This window comes from Trichechus manatus, unplaced genomic scaffold (genome assembly GCF_000243295.1).
Source record: "Trichechus manatus latirostris isolate Lorelei unplaced genomic scaffold, TriManLat1.0 scaffold00283, whole genome shotgun sequence".
Lineage (NCBI taxonomy): Eukaryota > Metazoa > Chordata > Mammalia > Sirenia > Trichechidae > Trichechus > Trichechus manatus.
In genome coordinates, this window is record NW_004444219.1 from 900135 (window position 1) to 917609 (window position 17475).

The following is a 17475-nucleotide window of genomic DNA, read 5'->3' on the forward strand; positions in this document are numbered from 1 at the left end:
TGCTTTTGCTGTGTTCCAAAGATTCTGGTAGGATGTGTTTTCATTCTTGTTTGATTCTACGAATTTCTTTATTCCATCCTCAATTTCTTCTATAACCCAGTAGTTTTTGAGCAAGGTGTTGTTCAGTTTCCATGTGTTGGATTTTTTTTCCTTGATTTTTCTGTTGTTGATTTCTACTTTTATGGCTTTATGGTCAGAAAAGGTGCTTTGTAATATTTTGATGCTTTGGATTTTGTTAAGCTTGCTTTACGGCCTAATATGTGGTCTATTCTGGAGAATGTTCCGTGTGCATTCGAAAAGAAAGTATACTTGGCTGCTGTGGGTGGAGTATTTGGTATATGTTTATGAGATCAGGTTGGTTGATTGCGGCATTTAGAACTTACCTGTCTTTATTTAGCTTCTTTCTGGATGTTCTGTCTTTCACCGAAAGAGGATTATTGAAGACTCCTACTATTATTGAGGAGCTGTCTCTCTCTCTTTTCAGTTCTGTTAGAGTTTGTTTTGTGTATTTTGGAGCCCTGTCATTGAGTGCAAAAATATTATAGTTATGTCCTCCTGGCGTATTGACCCTTTAATCATTATATAGTGTCTTTCGTTATCCTTTGTGGTAGATTTTACTTTTAAGTCTGTTTTGTCAGAGATTAATATTGCCAGTCCTGCTCTTTTTGGAGTGTTATTTGCTTGATATATTTTTTTCCATCCTTTGAGTTTTAGTTTGTTTGTGTCTTTAAGTCTAAGATGTGTCTCTTGTAGGCAGCATATAGACGGATCGTGTTTTTTTATCCAATCTGCCACTCTCTGTCTCTTTATTGGTGCTTTTAGTCCATTTACATTCAGCATAATTATCGATAGGTATGAGTTTAGTGCTGCCATTTTGATGTCTTTTTTGGTGTGTTGTTCACAGTTTCTTGTTCCACTTAATTTTCTGTGCGAGCCATTTTTCTTTTCATCTTTTTCATTGTTGTCGATTTTCTGTTTGCTGAGTCTTTATATTTTTATTGGTTTTTATTTTGACTTGTAGAATTGTTAGTTTCCTGTGTGGTTACCTTAATATTTACCCCTATTTTTCTAAGTTTATTCCAGTCTTTTATTTCTTTATATCGCCTTGACTTCCTCTCCATATGAAAAATCTATGTCTACATTTTTTAAGTCCCTTTTTTTTTTGTTTTAATGTCATCTTTTACATATTGACATCTGTTTCCTTATTTTCAGTGTTTTAGCTTTGATTTACTTTTGCGACTTCCCTATCTGGGTTGATATCTGGTTGCTCTGTCCTGTGTTCTAGTCTTGGGTTGTTATCTGATGTTACTGATTTTCTAATCGGAGGATTCCCTTTAGCATTTCTTGTAATTTTGGTTTGGTTTTTGCAAATTCCCTAAACTTCTGTGTTTCTGGAAATGCCCTAATTTCGCCATCATATTTGAGAGATAGTTTTGCTGGATATATAATTCTTGGCTGGCAGTTTTTTTCCTTCAAGGCTTTATATACGTCATCTGGTTGCCTTCTTGTCTGCTTGGTTTCTGCTGAGTAGTCCGAGCTTATTCTTACTGACTCTCCTTTGTAGATAACTTTTCATTTAACCCTACCCACTCTTAAAACTCTCTCTTTATGTTTGGTTTTGGCATGTTTGATGATAACATATTTTGGTGACTTTCTTTTGGGATACACCTTATGTGGGGTTCGATAAGCATCTTGGATAGATATCTAGTCATCTTTCACGATATCAGGGAAGTTTCCTGCCAACAAATCTTTCATAATTCTCTCTGTATTTTCTGTTATTCCCCCCCACCCCACCCCCGTTCTGGTACTCCAATCACTCATAGGTTATTCCTCTTGATAGTGTCCCACATAATTCTTAGGGTTTCTTCATTTTTTAAAATACTTTTATCTGATTTTTTCCTCAAATAAGTTGGTGTCAAGTGCTTTATCTTCAGTCTCACTAATTCTGACTTCCATTGCCTCAATTCTGCTCCTATGACTTTCTATTGAGTTGTCTAATTCTGAAATTTTATTGTTATCTTCTGGACTTCTGACTGGTGTCTCTCTATGGATTCTTGCAGCCTGTTAAATTTGTCATTATGCTCTTCTCTAATCTTTTTGTCTATTGCATGTTCTGTGTTTTGCTTAATTTCCTTCCTAATGTCTTTAAGAGTTCTGTATGTTAATCTTTTGTTTTCTGCCTCCAGTAATTCCAAGAAATTTTCCTCCTTGGAAAATTTCTAGATTATTTTTGGAGCTTGCTGAAGCCATCATGAATTGCCTCTTTATGTGATTTGATATTGACTGTTGCTTCTGAGCCATCAATAAGTTATTGTATTATTTATTTTATGTTTGCTTATTGTGTCCTAGCTTCCTGTTTTGTTTTGATATGCCCAAATAGGCTGCTTGTATTAGCTAGTTTGATTATTGGCAACTTTGAAGCTCTAATGTCCTGTCACCAGGTAGCTAAATCAGTTACTAGGTATGTGAGCTCAGGAGTCTGCTCACTCCTCCTGCATGGATTCAGCTCAGGTGCTCAGGTAGATAGCCACCAAGTGTGTGGTGTAGGCTCTCACTGACAGTTGTAGATAGGCATGGGTGATTGGTGTAAGCACAGGCATCTGGCTGTTGCAGGGGGACACACTCTGAATAAGGCAGGGGGCTGATGGCCACCCTTGAGTGTCCAGGAGGAAGGCGTGTCCCTCTTCCCTAGAGCGTGTAGGTGGGTGGGTTTTGCAGCCAGACTATGAGCACCTAATGCTGTTGGCTGTAAGGACTGAGGGCACCTCTTATTCATGGGCCCCTATTGCAGGTGGCTAGGTGGCATGGGTGGAGCCACCAGTCCTCAGGCCCCTGATTTGGTTAGGTGAAGACCCTGCTTAATGGGCAGAGCAGTGTCAAATGTCAAGAACGTGCCATTTCACAGCTGAAACAGTTGAAGTCAGACTTCCGGTATATACCCTGTTGTACTGCAGTAATGAGGGCCTATGCTGTTGAGATTGGCCCCCACAAGTCTATGCAGGGGAAAGGCACTCAAATTCCGTGGATCCCTTATGCCTGTGCCTAGGTAAAGGAGCTGTGCCTATCCTGGGTTCCTGGCTTAGGGGAGCCAGCTGTTTAATTTTTCCCGTTTGTTAATTTGTTCACTCTTCAAGGCAAGGAGAATGGCTCCGGGTGTGTGATAGATCCTATTTCCGGCCCAGGGGACTTGGCAATTGCTGAAGCCGATCCAGCACCCAGTGCATACCAGGCAGCGGGAAGGTAAATGGGAGAGAAATTTTTCCCTAAGAGGGGTGTTTTCGATCTACGCAGTAGGCTGTATGCAATTACTTATCTTTCGCCAGTGGGGGCTGCTGCTCACTGGTTCTGGGTGGCTGAGTAGACTTTTGGATGCTGGGTTTCTCCCGGTGTGGAAAATGCACCTCCCTAGCATGGATGCTTGCCTGCCTCACCACTAACCCCCGAGCTGATCAGGCCTGGAGGGACAGGTTCTCGCCAGGTCAGGTCTGGCATGGCCTCGCTGCTTCTGAACCATCTCTCCCTCCCCCTTCCACTCAGTCCGGTTCGTCAACTCTGCCTGTGATGTTCAGGGATCCCAGATTGCCATATATAATCGAGTCACTTGTTTTTTCTGGTCTTTGTTGTAAGAGGGTCCACCAGAAGTGTCTGACTACTCCACCTTCTTGGCCTCGCCGATCCTATTGGGTGATTTTTAAGGCTTCTTAAGAGAAAAACAGACAGCTGGCATGTGTTGTTTTCCTGTTTCACCTTTCCTCTTCATGCTGCCTGGCAAGTGGTCATGATTGCTGGAGCTCCAGCAATCAATTTTACCAAAAAATGATGTTGAAGATGAAGGCCATGTGTAATGTGACATGGGAAAGCACAAGATGAGCCTGAATCATCTTACTGTGCCAGAGTAGCTCATCTTTATAGAAGAATACTAGCTAATAAATGAAAAGGAATGATAGACAATTGCCATGTTTACCATCAATGTAATAAGGGCTATTTAGGCAAAGATCATCAATGGATACTGTAAACATTAGGTGAAAAGTTGTAGGAGAATAGGCTATATTATCCTGGTGCCTAAGTAACACTATGCAGGTCATTTATTATTTGCAAAGGAAAAAATACACCATAACAATAGATAGATCTGGCTGTCGCAAATTGTCTCACTTAGCATCACTGACAAGGGAGCAATCAGACATTATTGCCTTCTGATGTGATCTAACATGAACTATATAACATTGCCTATGAAGTTTTTTTGGAAAAAATGTTTTCCTGAATCCAACCAAGTCTACAGACCTAAGTTCTGGTTTAGAAAGTCGGCTCCTCTCCTCCTCCTTCTTCTAATGAAAATAATTCTCTTTCAGAAAGTAAAATGACTAATTAGGGAGTTAGCAGTTTCCTTTGATCTTCACAATTAGAGGATGGAAGAGCTTAAAGATAGGAGGATTCTGTATCCTTTGTGCTATTTGGAAATACTATATTCTCTCTGGGCTGCAAAATTTTGGACTTGTTTTTATGTAATAAAGAAATGAACTTCTGTCTTATATGAGACATATATTTTAGAATTTCTATTACATAAAATTGAAACTAATACAACCAGAAAGTTTGAGAATCTTCATGTATCTAAATCAGGAAAATCATAATAAAACTCTTTTCTATGTTGAACAAGTCCTGCTCTCTGTATCAATGAAGCAAAGCCACTGCAAGGATGAAGCAAGCAGATAAAATCTACTTTTGCATATTTAAAACAGAACAGTCCAAAAACAGGGCAAGTTTGGCCATGTAATTGAAAATAACTAGCATCACATGAAAATAAAATATAATGAATAATAAGTAAGTAGCTAAATGTTCTTGAAAACAAAATCTTAGAAATGTAAAAGAAACAAAAAGATCTTTAGTCCAAACTTCTCTTCCTACAAACGTGAAAACTCTGTTTCTAGGAGGTGGAGTGACTTCCCCAAGGTCATATAGCTCATTAGTAGCACCGTTGGGATTAAAACCCAGGCCTTCACATTCTCTACAGTATTCTCCTTCTACTACCAGGTAAAAAACAAGTGAAGAAGTGAAAGTGTCTAAAGGAGTTGAATATACAAGTTCCATTGAAGTAAAAAGGGACTGTGAATAAAGATAATTTCCCTATGGCTTAGAACGCACTTGGAGTCCTGATGGTACAGTGGTTAAGAGCTTGGCTGCTGTCATGGATTGAATCATGTCCCCCAAAAATATCTGTCAACTTGGCTGGGTCATGATTCACAGTACTGTATGACTGTGTAATCTGATGTGATTTCCTTATGTATTGTAAACTCTATCACTAGGATGAGGTTATATGTGATCTTATGTGTTGTAAATTCTGTCACTGTGATGAGGTTATAGTGATGAGGTTTACAAGATTAGATAGTGTCTTAATCCAATCTCTTTCGAGATATAAAAGACAGAAGCGAGCAGAGACACATGGGAACCTCACACCACCAAGAAAACAGTGCCGGGAGCAGAGCACATCCTTTGGACCAGAGGTTCCTGCACTGAGATGCTCCCAGACCAAGGGAAGACTGATGTATCACAAGGACCTTCCTCCAGAGCCAGAGAGAGAGAGAAAGCCTTGTTATGGAGCTGACACTCTGAATTTGGACTTGTAGCCTACTGGACTACGAGAGAATAAAGTTCTCTTTGTTAAAGCCACCCACTTGTGGTATTTCTATCACAGCAGCACTAGATGACTAAGACAGCTGCTAACCAAAAGGCTGGCATTTTGAATCCACCAGACAGTCCTTTGAAACCCTATGGGAGAGTTCTAATCTCTTCTATATGCGGCTATGAGTCGGAATAGACTCAATGGCAACGAGTTTGTTTTTGGTAGAAGGCACTTTAAATGGAGATTTGAAAAAGAAGATAAAAATAAATTTGAATATTTTATCAGAAAGATTAAAATACAAGGTTTTCACCACTTATAAAGAAAGAGATTAATAAGTTAAATGAAGGTGTAGCAGCAAGAAAATCATGTCTTCCAAATATTAGAATACAGAGTTGTCCTATTTTGACCAAGAAGAAAATAGACAATAAGTTGACTTAGTTTTTGTAAGGGCAAGTGGATATTGGATGATTCATTTTTCTACCCAATGATAACTCTCTCTGCTGTTTATTTTCTGGGAACAAATTTCTCTGTCAAGTCTTATAAACTGCCACTCAAATCTCTCTAAGATTCTCCTTTACTTACCCCCTCCACCTGCCCAATTTCTTGTTTTCAATGCATGCATTTATAAAGGATGGCCTAATTGTTCTATCTATTGTTTTTGAATTGTCCAGAATTCACCATTTTTGGGCAAGTTTCACCTGGGAATTGCAGTAAAAATCAATCACATGTATGGTGACTTGAGAACTTTTCACTATTTACCTGACATTTGCACAGCACACACAAAGTGCTCTCAGTCATTTATATTAACCCCTCTTCACAATGATGTTGGTAGACTTTTGTAAAGGTCTTTATTCAAGATATTAGTATATATATCAGGATTTCCCTAAACAATAATAGAGAAGGTTAAAGACTTTTGATCAATATAGCAGAATCAGCTGATGTTGAAAGAACATAACCCAAACAATGAAGATGGGCTCAGTCTAAAAAATATGAACCAGATGAGGCTGGATCAAGATGGTAAAAATATGGAAGACTTTAAATTAAATATGTTACAATGTTCAGAGAAATGAAGGAAGGAACCGATTTGTAAGAAGAACAGAAATGAATTAGAAAAAGTCCTACATAGAATTTCTGAAAATAAAAATTGTAGTCAACAAAATTAACGAATAGGTTTACAGTTATTAGATATAGCCTGGAAGGAATTAGTAAATTTAAAAGATAAATCTAAGGAAATTGACCAAACCTGTGCCTCTTAAATGTGGTTTGTAGACCAGTATAGTTCCACCATTTGTTACCAAACTGAAGATAGATCTACAGAAACTGAGAGTGAGCATTTAGAATCTTTAACAAAAATTTGACAGAAAAATTTTATGTTGTCAAATCTAATAACAAAATGTTGAGGCTTGTATTTTGTTTCTGTTTATTTCATTTTTCCTAATAATTCATTTTGCTATATTATATAAAAATATCTATAAAGAATTGAAAAAAAATAAAACTGGCCATTATTGCAAATAGTTTGAAAAGAACTCAACTGAACTGTAGCCAACAGTGATAAAGAGGTAGAAATCATGAAAGAGAAATTTAGAGACATAAGGAATTTACAACCGCCAGGCTTTGAATCAGTGATGCCTATGTGATTTATCTTCCAAGTTAGGTGGGAGAAGGCATTTTTAATGATTATACTAAGATTAATATAAACCAAAACCATTCCAAGGAAACTGGAACTTATGGTCACTCTCCTGATGCTCCATTATGATAGTGATATATCCCAAAGGAGCAAGCAGATGATCACCTTAATACCGAAAGCAGGTTAGAGGAAACTATTTTACACAGTGAGAGCCAAAGAAACTCCCTCCTTTTCCCACTCCATTTCTTTGTTTTGCAATTCTGGTGTCCTTAATCCAACATCTTCTATAGGGTCCACCCTTCCAGAATCTTTTAAAATTGAGGTTTAAAAAAATGTAGCTAATGCATTATCACAAACAATCCACGATGACATTGCTGCCTTCCATGTATATAGAAGTTTGTAATTTACAGTTTCATAGTTCTTTGAAAGTGCATTAACTCCTTAGTGTTTAATGTGTAGCTATGTGTAATTTTGTAGCATTTCCTTTAAATTACTAAGAGCTCTAGGAGCAAAACAATGGTCGAAACCTAGCTTAACGGAATTTTCAATTTCAATTTTCCTGTTGCCCCAAAGAGGGATGGAATAGGTCTATCTTGAGACGTATTTAGAGCTATAGTCAAACATTCTCATTCTGTTATACTGAGGAAAAATAGATGGTATTCCAACAGAGATGACAATTACAGTCTCATAAAAGACAATGGTTAGATTATCCTATGTGTTCCTCTCCTGCACTTGGTGTCCAAGTTACCACAAAAAAGGCATAAAGATTGAAGGTTTTAAAGCTGGGAAACATCATCAGGGAAAAATGGCTATACGTGGTTCCTTAATATCAGTTCTTGGCACTTTGTTTTCCTTTGCCTGTAATGATGTGAAGATGTGTCTTCAGAACTTCAGGATACACAGAATTGTATTTATAATGTGCTTTTTTATGTATTGCGCTACAGCAGGCAATCTTGAGGATTATGTTATTGTAATAAAAAACTCTCAGACCCTGACTAGTTTTATGAAAACCTTCTACTAAATTAGCAAGGAAAAATTTTTGCTAACTGAAGAAGAGTAACATTTCTTGGTTAAATAAACATGATATATAGGATATAAAGGCAACAAGAGAGTTGAAAAAAAGTATTCTGTATACATATTGAGAAAATTATATGAACTTTTTTTTTTTTATATTTTATTGTACTTCAGGTGAACGCTTACAGAACAAATAGTTTCTCATGAAACAGTAGTACACATGTTGTTTTATGACATTGGTTAACAACCCCACAACATATTAACCCTCTAAATTGTCAACCTTTTTTTTGGTGAAAATACACATAGCCAAAGATACACCGTTTCAAAAATTTCTACATACACAGTTCAGTGACATTGACTACGCTCTTCCAATTGTGCTGTTATTCTCACTTAAGATGAAGGCTTACAGAACAAAATAGTTTCTCATTTAACAGTTACTAAAAATGTTGCCCTATGACAATGGTTAACAATCTCACAACACATCAACAATATCCTTACTCAATCTTGTGTTCCCTATCACCAGCTTCCTTGTCCCCTTCTGCCTTCTGGCCCTTGTCACTGGACCCCTGCACCTCGTTAGTCTCGTTTGGTTTTAGGGGGCTGTCCACTCCCAGGCTGAACAGTGAACCTTGGAGGTAACTTCACCACTGAGCTAAAAGGGTGTCTGGGGGCCATACTCTCGGGGTTTCTCCAGTCTCCTTTAGGCCAGTAAATCTGGTCTTTTTTTTTTTGTGAGTAGAATTATGCTCTACATCTTTCTCCAGCTCTGTCCAGAACCCTCTGTTGTGATCCTGGTCAGAGCAGGCAGTGGTGGTAGCCGGGCACCATCTAGCTGTACTGGACTCAGTCCGGTGAAGGCCTTGGTAGCTGTGGACAATTAGTCCTTTGGACTAATCTTTTCCTTGTATCCTGTTCTCTTCATTCTCCCTTGCTCCCGAAGAGATGAGACCAGTGGAGTATCTTAGATGGCCGCTCACAGGCTTTTAAGACCCCAGACACTACTCACCAAGGTAGAATGTAGAGCATTGACTTTATAAGCTGTGTCATGCCAATTGAGCTAGATGTTCCCCGAGACCATGGTCCCCAGAACCCTCCGCCCAGCAACTCAGTCCCTCAGGGAGTTTGGATGTGTCTCTGGGGCTTCCATGACCTTTCCTTGTACAAGTTGTGCTAGTTTCCCCTGTATTGTGTACTGTCTCATCCTTCACCCAAGATACCACTTATCTATTGCCTATTTAGTATTTCCACCCCCCACCCCTCCCATCCCTTGTAACCAACAAACATTGTTACATTTTGCATGTGAACTTTTTCATGGGTTTTTACAATAGAGGTCTCATACAATATTTGTCCTGAGTGACTTATTTCACTCAGCATAATGTCCTCCAGTTTCATCCATGTTATGAGATGGTTCACAGATTCATTGTTGTTCTTTCTTGTTGCATAGTACTCCATTGTGTGTATGTACCATAGTTTGTTTATCCATTCATCTGTTGATGGGCACCTACGTTGTTTCCATCGTTTTGCTATTGTGAACAATGCTGCCATGAACATAGGTGTGCATATGTTATATGAACTTTTTAAGTTAAGGGTATATACAAAAACCTTTACTATTTGAAATCCTTTTAATTTAATTAATTTAAAATTCTCTTAATTTTCATGCAAATATTTCCTTAATTATTATTTCTTGATATTTTGAAATAGTAGATATAATGTTTAGAACCTCCACCTGTCTATCAGTTTGTCACACTGTGGTGGCTTACATGTTGCTATACCCCATGTATGCCACTGGCGTTTTAAACAGCAGGATCACCCATGGTGAACAGGTTTCAGTGGAGCTTGCAGACTAAGACAGACTAGGAAGAAAGGCCTGATGATCTACTTCTGAAAATTAGCCAATGAAAACCTTATCAATCATAACAGCAAATTGTCCAGCTTGTTTGCTTTAGATGTGTCATCAGTCAATCGGTAGAGGAGGACATCGTGACTGGTGAAGTAGAAGGCCAGCAAGAGTGAGGGAGATCCTCGGTTTGAGGGATTGGCACAATAGGCACAAAGATGAACTCAAACCTGCTGGGGATTTCAAGGAGGATGCAAGACCAGGCAGAGTTTACAACAGCAAATGTGTAGGAGCTCTGGGTTTGGAATCAGAGAGACTTGGGTTTGAATCCTTGCTGTAGCTGCTACTATCTGGGGGAGGGAGTTTTTTCTCTAAACCTCTAAACTAAAAAATAATAGCACCAGCCTTAGGGGATTGTGGTTAGGATTGTTTGTAAATTGAATAATGTCTGAAAAGTGCTTAACAAAGAGCCTGGGGCACAGTCAGGACTCAATAAATGCTAAGATATTATTACCGTTACCATTACCTGCATATTATTAAGCCATATATTCCAAGAGATTGCTGTTAGTGGAGAACATCAGGTTTATGATGTCCTCAGCCATGGCGATTGGGACAAACTGTGTCTGCAGTCTTATTGCTGTTTTTCCTTAACATTATTAATTTCTAATAATGCAGTCAATGTTGAGGGGTTATCATTATTGTCCAGAGGGTTTGTTTTTACTTTAGCTAATGTCAGTGAACTGTGTAATACCTTTAAGGTAAATGTTGTTTTCTACTTTTTTCTCTGATCAAAAATACATGGGTGCTTTCATCTTTCACATCAATATTGTTTTGTTTAGGACACCTGGAAATGTCAGAGCCAAAAGATTTATGTAGTCAAATGGCATCAGTGTGAAGGGATTCAACTTGTCAAAATCAAATGATTTGGTTTCTCTTTGCATTTGTCTTAAACATCAGAAATTTTCAAACACTTAGAAAAAAATCTTCTTGTGAAAAATGCTACACAAGTACTGAATAGCTGAAATGTAACACTGCAGAGTTAAATGTGAATATTACCTCTTACGGGCAAGACTCAAAATTTTATGCAAATGAGAATGTCTTGACAATGGGAATAGTCAATGAAAATGAGGAAATACAGAGAAAGATTTTAGTTTAATAGATTTTATTTGAGGGAGAGCAGGCTACTATGTTGCATTTTTTTCTATTATTAGCGGGAATGTGGGAAGGGCTCTTTAAATGTTTATACCAGTTGAATCCTAAATTGCTCTTGAGTTGGAATGGCCAATTGTGACAGATTATATTCAATTACATGAGTCCTGGCTGCCAGAGACTGAGCTAAATTAGATTTGTTCTTGGAAACCAGAGCCAAGGACTTGGTATACCAAACTGCTCTTTAAAAATTTTAAGAGCTGCAATGTGTTTGTTTTATTGTATTTTAGGGAATGTGTTTGCTCTCTTGGTCTTCTCTCTCTCTCCACACACACACACACACACACACACACTCTCACACACTCACATTTGTTTGCTCATTGTTGTTTTTAGCTGTGAATTCACAACAACCTCATGCACAATGCAGCAAAATGCTGCAGAGACCTACGCCATCCCCATGATCAGTTTTGGATCAGACCATTGTGATCCACAGGATTTTCATTAGGTAATTTTTGAAAGTAGATCTCCAGGTCTTTCTTCTTACTCCATCTTAGTATGGAAGCTCTGCTGAAACCTGTTTAGCATCACAACACTCAAGCCTCCACTAACAAATAGGTGATGGCTGCACGTGAGGTGCATTGGCCAGAAATTGAACCTGGGTTTCCCGCATGGAAGGCGAGTAATTCTACATTGAACCACCACTGCCCAACTTGTATGCTCACAGAAGGACAAACAAATGCACACGAGGCCGTTATCAATTTCAACATGAGTTTAGACAGCTTTAATTTTTGACATTTGTTAATGCAGAGCAATGCAATGAACCTCTGAAAACTTGTCCTAAAACTATAATACCGGTGAGTAAACCTGGTTTCCTAAGCCACTCCACTTGAAAGATTGGTTTTGCCTGAGTATTACCTTTAGCTAAAATTTGAAGTGATATTTCTCTACTATAAAAATTGAATGTGTGGCCAGGTCACTAGAATGTTTATATTCTTGCTATGTTTGTACTCCAGTCTCAAAGATGGAATCACAGGGAAAACAATGCTCTCTTCTGAGATGATTGGACTTTAAGTTGCCAGGGAAGGACCACTCAAAAGTTCACTTCTGCTAGAGGACAACAGATCTGGTCATGAATTAGCCGATTTTCCTTGCTGCTACATTAACGTTGGAGAAGTTGAGCTGAGAGGGCGCAGAGAGTAGGGAAGTGTAAACACGGATGGATCATTTTGAAGTTTGTTTGGCTGAAGGAACAATAAGCAATTTAATTCTCTTAAAGGGCACATGCTTCAGTCTTCAGAAGAAATGTTGATTTCTTTATGTGTATATAGAACTGCCCCATAGAGTTTCCAAGGGGCGCCTGGTGGATTTGAACTGCTGATCTTTTGGACAGGCAGTACCCTTTTTTTTTTTTTTCTCAGAAGTCCTAGAGGATGAATATTTCCAAAATATCCTGGAGCCAGAAGACTATGTTTAAACAAATGAGTTGGATGGACTTTTGATTTATTACCTTTGTTTCTGCCAGAAAATTCAGTCTCCTATGTGGGAAACCTAGATGAGGTAGACTTGGAGCCAGGTTTCAATTTAATACAAAATTCATCAAAGTCTTGTTACTCTGCAAGAGAAGCCATCTTCTGGCTATTTTATTTTAGGTTCATGCAGATTTACAACCCAGATGCTCTGTGATCCCTTTCCTCCTTCCCGGTTCTGAGATTTGAGCTTTGTGAATTTAAATGTTGTTGCTTGTTATATAATCCTTTATTATTTCTTAATACTTTTTATATCAAAAATATTTTAAATGATTAATTACTGTATTTCACATTTGCTATTTGGTTTGCTCTATATATTTTGTCAGTATTCAGCTATTTATATTATTTAACTTGCTTTGAAATGTTTTCACTTTCAATAGCATTTGTTTATTTTTAAAGTATTAATGCAATTTTTATGGAGACTTTTGTGAATAATAAAATTCTAAAGAAGAAACAAAATCATCCCAAATCTACTAAACAGAGATAAATTATGTTTTGATGTATTTTTTGTTATTCTTTTTTCTTATTGGTTGCACATACATACACACACGTGTGTGTGTGTATATATACATATATATACCAAACCAAAACCAAACCCATTGTCGTCAAGTAGATTCTGACTCATAGTGACTCTATAGGACAGAGTAGAACTGCCCCATAGTGTTTCCAAGGAGCAGCTGGTGGATTCGAACTGCCAACCTTTTGGCAGTCGAATTCTCAACCACTGTGCCACTAGGGCTCCAGCATACAAATATATAGACATATGCATATACATATTTGTTGCAGACTAAATAGGGATCAGATGGTTGTGTTTTGTCTTTAATTTTGTATCATAAACATTTCCTCATTTAGTATCACGAATAATATTGTATCATAAATACAGTTCTAATTTTATTGTTATTTGAAAACACAATTTTTAATTGATGCATATCATTTTTTATTTATATTTTCCCCTGGAATCTATGATAGCATTGAATTAAGTAGTAGAACTACAAGGAATTTTTTACCAGCTCGACAACATGTTACCACAGATGTTGTTGACTATTTTACTATTCTATTGAGATACATTGTGGGTCAATTCATAGTATTAAATTGTCAAAAATATATTAAATAATTAACCAAGGGATGTGATTCCATTTAAGACAAGATTTGGTGATTTATAAACTAATACCTATACTATAACTGAAGTTATAGATTTATGGATTTTCAATGAAATTATTCTTTATTGATTAAACTCACTGATTTCTTTCAAAAGCAAATGGCTATTGAGTGCCCACTGTGTGCCAGGTACCATTGTAGGCACTGAAATAAAGGAGTGAACAAGTTAAATTCCCTTCCCTCTTGATGCATATATTCTAATGTGAAACAAAATAAATAAAAATGAGGGCATATGCTTATATCACAGGAGCCCTGGTGGTGCAATGGTTAAGTGCTCAGCTGCTAACCAAACGGCTGGCAGTTCAAACCCACCGGCCACTCTGTGGGAGAAAAGACCTGGGTATCTGTTCCCATAAAGATTACAGCCTACGAAACCCTATGGGACAGTTCTACTCTGTCGTTATGAGTTGAAATCAACTCGACAGCAAACAACAACATGCTTATATCGTTGTTGTTGTGGGCTGTGTAGTTGATTTTTGACTCACAGCAAGCCCATGTGAGAGAGTAGAACTGCCCCATTGGGTTTTCTAAGCTGTAATCTTTACTGAAGCAGATCACCAGATCTTTTTCCTGAGGAGCCACTGAGTGAGTTCAAACCACACACCTTTTGGTTAGCAGCAGAGTGCTTAACCATTGTACTACCATGGCTTTTTACATGCTTATATAAGGTAAACATATAACTGCTATAAAGATAGATAAAACAGAATGAAAGGATTGGGAGTGATTGGGGTACATATTGAGGTAGAGCTGTTTTAGGCTGGTTGGTCATTAAAGGCCTCTCTAAGGAGGTGGGATATTTGAACAGGAGAACTGGTGTGGTATTCATTAGCAAGGATAGGCTGCTCTCTCTCACTTGATTAATCATACATTTATGGAATAATCTCCCCAAGATAGCAGTAGGCAATTATTTTTCTTTAAAAAATCCATCAAACAAAGTCTAAAAACCAAACCAAACCAACAAACAAAAAACTCCAAACCTACAATATCTCCTTAGTATGTTGAGGATAAACTCTAAATGCATCATCCTGGTGTGCAAGGCATTCCATGTTCTGGCTCCTGCTTCTCTCTCTAACCTCATCTCTCATTTGTTCCGATATGGAAGTTTCATTTCAAAAACATGCATTTATTTTTTGCCTATAAACATGCCATATTGCTTCCTCTGGCATTGCTTCCTCCTTTCTGCTGAGATTGTCTTCCTTTCTACTTTTTCAGAACCATCCATCTTTTAAGACTCAACTCCAACCCTACTTTCATAAGTAACTATTTATTGAAGAATGATTGTAAAGAATGATTTTCTTTGATGGTTGCCTTAGTCATCTAGTGCTGCTATAACAGAAATACCACAAGTGGATGGTTTTAAAGAAGAGAAGTTTATTTCCTCACAGTCAAAGTAGGCTAAAAGTCCAAATTCAGGGCGTTAGCTCCAGGGGAAGCCTTTTTCTCTCTGTCGGCCTTCTTCTCTTTGGTGTTCCCCTGGACTAGAAGCTTCTCTGCGAGGGACCCTGGGTCCAAAGGATGCGCTCTGCTCTGGGCACTGCTTTCTTGACGGTATGAGATGCCCAATTCTCTGCTTGCTCCCCTTTCCTCTTATCTCTTGTAAAGTAAAAGGTGGTGCAGGCCACACCCTAGGGAAACTCCCTTTACATTGGATCAGGGATATGACCTGGGTAAGTGTGGTGTTACAATCCCACCCTAATCCTGTTTAACATAAAATTACAATCACAAAATGGAGGTCAACCACACAATTCTGGGAATCACGGCCCAGCCAAATTGATGCACACATTTTTTGGGGGACATAATTCAATTCATGACAATGGTTATTCTAGAGACATTTAAGAATTAATTCCCTTTAGCACTGTTTGCATAAAAAATTCTCTAAAATGCCCACAACCTGTTTCTTTGCTTTCTCAAACACTTAATGACAAACATCATTTAATCAACCGTCAGTGATACCTCACTCATTTGTATACTAGTAGAACTCATATCTTTACTATTAATTTGGTAATAAATACATGTATGTAGGAATATGTATATGTGTATATATATATGTGCATATATATGTATATCTTTCTCCCTGCCTCCTTCCATCTATTCATCCACCTGTCATCAGCTCATCCATCCATCCATCCATCCATCAATCCATCCATCCATCTATCCTTTCATCTACCCTTCATCTATCCATTCATTCACTCATTCATCTACTCCTACTATACACACAGAGACACACTACTTTGTATTTAAAATATAGCAAATGTTACATTTATGTTCTCTCTCTTCAACTAGAGTATAACCTCAATTTAACAACCTATAGACCTCTTAGTGGTTTCGGTACCTAATTTGGTGACATATGCATATAATAAGTGTTCGATGAATTTTAATAATGGATAAAAACCCAAGTAGAAAGCATTACTGAAATGTTTGTGAAATTACTTTCTCTAGGGTATCCATTTTTATCTAAATGAATGAGTTAGGTCCTGTTTGGTATTCAGAGGGAAGAATCAGTTCTATGATTCAATGAGTCTTATCAAACCAAACCCACTGCCGTCAGGTAGATTCCAATGCATAGGGGCCCTATAGGACAGAGTAAAACTGCCTCCTACAGATTCCAAGGCTGTACATCTTTATGGAAGCAGACTGCCACACCTTTCTTCCACGGAGTGACTGGTGGGTTTGAACCACCAAACTTTTAGTTAGTAGCCAAGTGTTTAACCACTGCATCACCAGGGCTCCTTCTATGAGTATTACGCCAACAAAACAAAACAAAAACCCTTTGGTCAAGTTGATTCTGACTCATAGCGACTCTATAGGACAAAGTAGAACTGCCCCAGAGGGTTTTGAAGGAGTGACTGGTGGATTTGAACTGTCAGCTTTTTGGATAGTAGCCAAATTCTTAACCACTGTGCCACCAGGGCTCCAAAGCTGGGGGTAAAAACAGTGCTAGCCCCTTTTCTTCTTTTTCCTCTTTAAACCCATTTATAAAGTAGGGATACTTTTTTTTTTCCTATTCATTTCATAAAAGGATGGAAGAAAATATGAAATGATATGTGTAAAATACCCCTTAGGTCTTTAGAACAGAGTGAGTAGGTGACATGATCCTTATTCATCCTGCACAAGGAATGAGCTTTCCTCAATCAGTGCTTGTCAAATGATTTTCTGCAAAGTCCTAGCAGTCCTTTCCTTGAAGACTTTCCAAGGACAACTGGGAGTGTGAGGTGGGGGCCTGAGTGTCAGCAGGATACTTACTGCTTCTCCAACCAGATTAACCACACATGAGTATGTTGTACATATGCTACTTCTGTAAAATGGGGATACTAATAGTTCACACCTCAGAGAATTGTTGTATGGATTAAATGAACTATTATGGGAAAAATGTTTGGAATAGTCCCTGGCATGTGGTGTTAGAAAAGGGTTAGCTGCTGTTATTATTATTTGCACATCTTTACCCTTATATTAAATTGCCTCAGATTCATATCCTTTTTGATGCTTGCCTGCTTCCCACTAGAAAGTAAGCCTCCATGAGAACCAGGATTTTTGTTTGTTCTGTTCA